Below are 8,430 nucleotides of genomic sequence, written 5' to 3' on the forward strand. Positions count from 1 at the left end.
GCAATATACCTCATCAGGATTAAGAATTTATATGAAAAATCCACAGCTAACGTTATACTCACTGGTCAAAAACTGAGAACTCCCCCCCGCCACCTAATGTTAGGAACAAGAGAAAAATATCCACTCTCACTATTTTATTCAACATAATATTGTAAGTCCTAGTCCCAGCAATCAGAGAAGAAAAAGGAATAAAAGGCATCAAAATCGGCAACAAAGAAGTAAAACATTCATTATTTGCAGATGGCATGACAGTATATACAGAAAACAGACTCCACTGAAAAACCGCTAGAGCTGATGAATGAATTCAGTAAGGCTTCAGGACACAAAATCAACATACAGAAATCCACTGCATTTCTATACACTAATAACGAAGCAGCAGAAAGAGAAGTTAAGAAAGCAATCCCATTTACAATTGCACCAAAAATAATAAAATACTTTGGGATAAACTTAACCAAAGAGGTGAAAGACCTGCATTCTGAAACCTATAAGACACTGATGAAAGGAATTGAATATGATACAAATGAAAAGACATTCCATGCTTATGGATTGGAAGAGCAAATTTTGTTACAATGTCTATACTAGCCAAAGCAATCTACAGATTTAATGTAATCCCTATCAAAATACTACAGCATTTTTCACAGATCTAGAACAAACCACCCTAAAATTTGTATGGCACAACAAAAGACCCTGAACGGCCACAGCAATATTGACAATGAAAAGCAAAACTGGAGGTATCATGATCCCAGATTTCAAGTTATACTAAATAGCTCTAGGAATTAAACAGCATGGTACTGGCACAAAAACAGGCCTAAAGATCAACAGACCAGAATAGCGAACCCTGGAATAAACTCTTGACTATATGGTCGATTAATCTTTGACAAAGGAGGCAAGAATATCCTATGGGCAAAAGACAGTCTCTTCAACAAATGGCGCTGGGAAAACTGGACAGTTACATGCAAAATAATGAAACTGGATCATTTTCTTATACCACATACACACCACAAAAAATTCAAAATGGATAAATGTGAGACCTAAAACTAAAAATCCTAGAAAAGAGCACAGGCAGTAATTTGTCTGACACTGTCCATAACAACATCTTTCTAGATATGTCTCTTGAAGTAAGGGAAACAAAAGCAAAAATAAACTATTGGGACTACATTAAAATAAAAGGCCTCTTTACAGCAAAGGGAACAATCAACAAAATTCAAAGAGAACCTACTGAATGGGAAAAGATATTTGCAAATGATATATCTGATAAGGGGTTAGTATCCAAAATATACAAAGTACTTATACAATCCAACACCAAAAAAAAAAAACCCCACATAAAAATTGGGGAGAAGACAGGAACAGACATTTCTCCTTAGAAAACATACAAATGGCCAACAGATACATGAAAAGATACTCAACATCATTCATCACCAGAGAAATACAAATTAAAACCACAAAGAAATATCACTTCACACCTGTCCGAATGGCTGAAACTAAAAAAAAACACAAGAAACAACAAGTGTTGTGAGGATGTGAAGTAAAAGGAACCCTCATGCGCTCTTGGCGGGAATGCAAACTGGTGCAGCCACTGTGGGAAACAGAACGGAAGGTCCTCAAAAACTAAAAAATAGAACTATCATATGATCCAGTAACTCCACTACTGGGTATTTACCCAAAGAATATGAAAACGCTAATTTGTAAAGATATATGCATCCCTATGTTTATTGCAGCATTATTTATAATAGCTAAATAATGGAAGTAACCAAAGGGTCCAACAGTAGGTGAAGGGATAAAGGAGGTGTGGTGTATGAGTGTGTGTAGTACACACACACACACAACACACACACACACTGGAGTATTACTCAAGCATAAAAAGGAGTGAAATTTTGCCATTTGCAATAAAATAGATCAATGTAGAGGATATAACACTAAATGGGAAAAAACATTCAGAGAAAGAAAAGTGGCATATGAGGAATTTAAGAAACAAAACAAATTAAAAAAAGAAAAAATTAGACTCTTAATTATAGAGAATAGCTATTCAAAGTGAGTGGGGGGGATGGGTGAAATGAGTAAGGGGATTAAGAGTACACATATCACAATGAGCACTGAGTAATGTATAAAATTGCTGAATCACTACATTGTACACTAGAAACTACTACAACATGGTACATTAATTATAATTGAATTTGAAAAGTAAATTTAAAAAATGACTGTGAGATCATGAAATACCAAATTTAAAAGGGCTCAACTAAACAAAATTACCTCCTACTCAATATCAGTATGTTGAGTCTGTTTCTCACAGTTTTCTTTCAACTTCACTGGGTCATGGAGAGAAATATACATACAGCAAATTTGTAGATTTATAGCTAAAAAAAAGTCAGGAAAAAATCATTAAGTTTTTCATAGCGAGATCTTCAGATGGATTTTAACTGGATAGGGGTAGAGAAATTTAATTAGCAATGTGACCACAGGCATTTTTCTTTGCTTCTCTGTATCCTCGTTTCTAAACTAAGGTTAATAATTCCTGCCCCAAATTCCTCCTTGAATTGCGGTGAGGAAAAACAGCACTATAAAGATGTAGCAGCTACTCTGCTATATTATCACGAGATCATTACTGAATTGATAATGAGGTAAGAGGAAGGAAGAAAAGACTGACAAGGCAAGAGAGGCTGGCATCTGAGCAGATTATTTTGGATAACTCACACTCCCTATCCCGTTCACAAAAGTCCAACCCACAAGAAACACACAAGATTCCCCCGTCTCAAAATCGTCCTCAAAGGCAGAAGCCATACACTCCAAAAACAATCCTAAAAATGTCAATTCTGGTGTGATTCTACTACAATAAGAATGCATCTCATTCCACTGGGATGGATGGTTTATTTGCTCTCTCTCTCACACGTCTATGAATTAATGGAGGGTAGAGACTTTGCCTTACTCAAGCATGATCTTTAATAAGTGGTGTCCAATCAAGGTTCATCCAAAATACCTAGTTCTTAGTCATTTTAATAGATCAAAGTATATTAACCAATATTTTTCTGGGTCATAAAATTTTCTTTATCTCAAATGCCATTAATGAATTTGAAGATTAGAGTTTGCCATCCCAACACATGCCACAATGGTATGACTGGCTTTGTGCCAAAGGCAATTAGCTGTATGCACCCCCGTTTTTGTCACAAAGCAGGACACAAATTTCCCTTTGTAAAAGTGTCTCCATCTCCTACATGAGAAGGAAAACTACTCCAGAGACAATTCTTGTCACCTGAGACAGCTCTTATCTATTTTAACAAACCTTATGAAACAAATCCTTATTTATCCTAAATTTCCTAGTCACCTTCCCATAAGTTCCCTCCACCCAGGGGTCCCAAACTCCTTTTCCTTTGTCCACCCTCTTTCCCACAATTTATCACCCTTTCTTAAGATGATACATAAGTCTCCAATTCTGTTTCCTTGAGGCACATCCTTTGTAAACCCCCATGTGGACATAGGTAATTAAATGTTTTTTCCTCCTGTTAATCTATTATCCGTTTGATTTGCAGACCCAGCCAATGAACCTAAAAGGGTAGAGAAAGAGTTGTTCTCTTTCCCTACAAATTCAAGATTCATCTTTATGTAGTGAAAACAAATATTTTAGAACAAGTAGGATAAATAATAAGTGTGTTAAGTGCTCTGCACTGAATTAAATTCCAGACAGTAGTGTATGCGCTTCTGAATGCTTAAAAGAACTATTCTTATGTGGAGACATGGGAAAATAGTGTCCACATCCACTTGGACTCTATGTCAAAAGACCTAGAATTCAGAAAGTTTTGCTCTTCGAAGTTTGATCATTCTTTCATGATACATATATCACATTCCTAAGGAGTCCTTACAGAGTTCCTGTTTTTGTAGCTGACAGCACAGTATTTTAGGGTGGAGGTGGGAACAGAGATACATCTAATTTAAACATTTTTTAAACCTCTCTTTTTACCTATTAAATTTAACTAATCCAAAGCAGTTTCCTGTCTCATCAAGTTATTCTCCTTGCCACACACACCCATGCTCCTTTTCTCCTTGTAGCTTCCCTCTTGTTGAAACACCCCGCTCCACTTATCCACCCAACACTCAGTCCCTCTTCCCTGCTTAAACCAAATCCATGGCTAGGGAAGCTCCATCTCCTTTGTGCAGACTTCCTGGAATTCCTCCAACCCTTATTCCGAATTCTCTTCTTGAACTGATGTCCTGTCTAATTTCTAAGTGCTGTCTCCCCAAGTGAGATTAAATATTCCTCAAAGGCAACAGTCATTTCTCCTTTTATTTTGCATGGAACAGTTCTTACATCCACGTGTTTAATGAATGCTAATTAAAGTTTGGCTATTTATCAAATATCTGTGCATTTCAGAGTGTGTTAGATGTGGACAGGAAAACCGTGCACCACACAGAGTTCTATTTCGTCAGCACACTTAAAAGCAAAGGCCACAAACTCATGGTAGTGTTGAGCTGGTGTCTTGTTTGGCCAGTGCAGTGTGTAAACTGTTCTGAATTAGAATAATTCTAAGCTGGGCATTCACCCCCCAGTGCACAGAGCTCACTCACTCCCTTGTGTCCCACACCTGTCCAGCTTCACTAATTTATATTGCTTCCAGTCTCTCGTAAAACATCTGAAGGGGAGGATACACGACTCCAGATTAGGCCACTTTGGCATGTGGATTATTTAGAGCTGAAGTCAATTGAGACCCAGCAAATTCAAGAAAAACTTTGACCTCTCCTTTAACTATTTAAAAGAATTTAGCTAGGGAGCCTGGTGTAGCAAGAGAGCTATTGCCAGAGATAACTTTTACCCGAATGACCTGTCTATATGACAGCTCAAACATCTAATTGCCAGATACCTGCCCCTCTTATCCTGTGAATTACCCTCCCCCCTTGAACTCCAGATAGCCATCCCATTCCTTAGTTCAGGGTGGCATATAAGCCTCAACTGCCCAACTTATTATTGAGTCTCATACTCTTATGAGACTCCTGTATGGATATAATTAAATTTGTTTTTTCTCCTGTTAATCTCTCTTATATCAGTTTATCAGCTGAAGACCCTAAAAGGTTAGAGGAAAAAACTTTTCTACCTAACACATCCTTGATTTTACAACTTTTAATTTATAAGTAATACATTAGTTCTTAAAGAAAGATACGTTAGTTCTTAAAGTATGGGCTTTTCCTATATCAGATACTGACTAGAGTTATTACTTCCCAAATTTTCAACATTATGTCATAATTGGTTATATTTCTCCACCACTGAGTTGCTGCATACTGTTTATAGTACACTCCCTATGGAAGACAGGCTCCAGTGGAAAAAAAATTCCCCAATCGAGGGCCAGATGGTATATTAACTAGGAAAAGAAAACAGAACTGCTCAGCAACTATTTTCCTTTCTCAAAAGCAAATGATTTTTATGCAGGAAAGGACAGAAGAGACCTCATTAAGAGAGCCTAGATACAAGCAGAAGAGGTCAGAAATTCTGGTGAATTATATTCCAGGGAGAGCCTGCATATATAAGCACAGATATATTACAACCTTTGAAAAAAATTAACCGAGGGGCACCTGGGTGGCTCAGTAAATTAAACATCTGACTTTGGCCTAGGTCATGATCTTATGGGTTCATGGGTTTGAGCTGTGCTGACAGCATGGAGCCTTGAGCCTGCTTCAGATTCTGTGTCTCCCTCTCTCTCTGCCCGTTTCCCACTTGCTGTCTCACTCGCTCAAAAATAAATAAAACCATTAATAAAACAAAATGAAAAAACATGAAGGAGGGACATCTCAAGAAGCCAGAGACTCAATCAGTTTCTTTCCCCCCAGTTTATTTCCAAATCCAAAACAAAAAGAAATTAAAATTCCTAGGTATTGCAGACGAGTTAGTTTGATACTAATTTGTGGCAAAATTCAAAATTTAATCAGTAAACAGTGAATATTCTGAGGAAAAAGATTGGGGATTTCTAGGAACTAAATATTCACTATGAATCAGTCATTTTTAAACTAATATCATTTACTCTGTGATAGATTAGGAATACTGAAGATGTTTATTTTTAGCAAACATTTGGTTAAACTTTTTCTCATGATGTCTTATAATGAATGAAGACTGGCCTACGGGCTAGAATAGTTTGATAAATAAGGAGGACGGTGCTAACTGAATTCAGCTGATCATTGATTTGTCTCAGCAATATCCCCTAAGGCTGACTACATTCCTAACCAGGTCTACATCTGGTACCTTCAGTACATGACTTGGAGTTCTAGTAAGCACCCTGAAAAGTAGATGTTACTAATACGATTTTATTGATATGGAAAATAAGTTTCTCAAGGTCACAGAGCTACTAAGTGTCAGGGTCAAGCTCTAAAACCAGCCTCCAGAAGTCCAGGACCTCTTCTACTGGGCCACAGGCAGAATTCTAGGTGAGCCACCACAGCAAGAGGAACTGTTTCATAAATTGTTAATGACATGGATGTCTGGTGAACAAACTCATCAAATGTGCAGGTGACATAAAACCAGAAGGTAGAGTTAGCATGAAAAATGCCATATCGAGATGAAAACATACCTAGCAAACTGGAAATTGGAAGCTTAAAGTAACACAAGAGAAAAAAAGTGTACAAGACATTCTTAACTATATAATCAAAAAATTAATAAAGCCTACTTTGATAGCAATGTGTTGAGGGTCAGAGAGAGGGAGGGGCTGCTGCTGGTGAGGTTTTCATTCAACTGTGGTATGTTTATTATAAAACCCAACTAGGTGTTAGCTGATTTTGTCTGAAGACAGGAATTCATTGCACTCTGCACTGTTCAGATTAAATTATTGAATTCAATTTGGGGCTAAGGATCTTCAGCACAGAGAACGGTCTTAAGTATGGAAGGAAACATAAAAGCAATGGCTTTTTAGTGAGGATAACTAACATTTACTGACTTCTAGGTAACTATACTAAGTACTTTATGAATATTGTGTCACTTGATCCTCGCAATAATTCTATAGGTAGACACTTCCATTTTACAGACAAGAAAGCTTAGGCTTAGGGCTCTGAAAGTCTGTCAAGGAGACAAAAGTCTTAACTCTACCACTTTAGACTTTTTGTTTCTTAACTACATTTTGGTCATAGACTCGTTTCAGATGGATGAATTTTAGGTCCTCTCTGTTGAAATATTCTCCATATAATTTCATAAGTTGGAGGACTATTGGCAAAAGTAAGACTAATGAGGAACAGGCCCAAGGAAGCAGCGGGTCAGTTCCCTGTAAACAAAGCCTTCTTCACGGTAACAGAAGGAAGGGGTCCCTCAGAAGTGGTGAGTTCCCTGTCACTGAAGTGTTGGAAGAAAATGGAGGGTCTGTCTACGGAGGAGATACTAAAATGGATCAGAGGTTGGTCTATGATTTTAAAGTACCATTTTTACTATAAGATTGTGAGCCTACTAGGTAATTTTGGCCAGTTTTGTTTGATGGCAAAATAAAAGTTACAAACTGAAAATATTGTTTTTCCAGATTATTTTGCTGGACATGGAAAATAGAATACTTAAATATTATTATTTCCATCTATATGTTGATATTAGCTATATCAAGCACTTGAAAATGACCTCATCCAGAAGGGGAAAAAAGGTATTTTCAACTGTTGATTTTGACATGATTTATACTTTGTCATAATAAAAGTAGATTCTTTATTCCTCTGAATCCTTAAATACAATTTTGCCTAAGGTAAATACCATATACCCCAGATCCTAAAAAGATCCTAAAAACATGGAGTCTTCCATGGGAACGTGTACTAGTTTATAATTCTATGTTAATTTATTTCCAGAAAGGATGGGGAGAGGGCAGACAGGAAACAGAAGACAGACAACTCCCATTGTTCCGCTTTGCTTCTCGGATCCCTTAGCTAATGGCTGAAGGATCTTACAGATCTATTCCTCTGTTCCGACCCCCCCTCCCATTTGCAGCTTAATTCGCCCCAACATACAGCCTCCCACAGTTCTAAAGAGCACAAGAGCTAATACTTTGCTCGTCACATCTCATTCGGCGCACAAGCCTGACAGCTCGGCATACACATTAAATGTTCACAGGCAAATCTTTTACCTGAAAATCTTCGGTCGCTCTTCAGGTAGGAAGAAGGGAGAATGAAACTGCAGCTCCGAACGCAATACCTCGGACTTGGGCTCAGAACCAGGTGGGAGGGGCGGGGGCTAACTTGCCAATTAGGAGCCGGAGACGCGAGCTCTATCCGAAGCAGCTGGCCGAGAGAGGTCTGCCTGAATTCAAGTGGCCTGTAACTCCCAGGTTTCTGCCGTTGAAAGATCCAAAGGGCAAAGCTGACGAGCCAAGACCGACGGACGCACGGGTCGCCCGCCCCCCAGATGCTCACTTACCCAGCACATCGCCGGGGCGGCTGCGCGCCCCACGCCCCTCGGGACGGCCGCGGGGTCGGGGGGGCATCGGCGCTGGC

General features: G+C 38.5%; 1 protein-coding gene across 7 annotated transcripts in view; it reads right to left on the minus strand.

Annotated features, from left to right (window-relative positions):
• C3H2orf88 (chromosome 3 C2orf88 homolog) overlaps window positions 1-8,430 on the minus strand; it is a 57,445-nt gene that overhangs the window by 20,766 nt on the left and 28,249 nt on the right. The window contains exon 1 of one of the 7 annotated variants that reach the window (XM_029934250.1): window positions 8,354-8,374. The exons of 4 other annotated variants lie outside the window; for them this stretch is intronic. The gene's annotated coding sequence lies outside the window, so the exon portion shown is untranslated. Of the gene's footprint in view, window positions 1-2,250; window positions 2,344-8,063; window positions 8,252-8,353; window positions 8,375-8,430 lie in introns of those variants that run through there. 2 more of the 7 variants (XM_029934249.1, XM_029934246.1) reach the window with 2 other exon arrangements.

This window comes from Suricata suricatta, chromosome 3, assembly GCF_006229205.1.
Source record: "Suricata suricatta isolate VVHF042 chromosome 3, meerkat_22Aug2017_6uvM2_HiC, whole genome shotgun sequence".
Taxonomy (NCBI): domain Eukaryota; kingdom Metazoa; phylum Chordata; class Mammalia; order Carnivora; family Herpestidae; genus Suricata; species Suricata suricatta.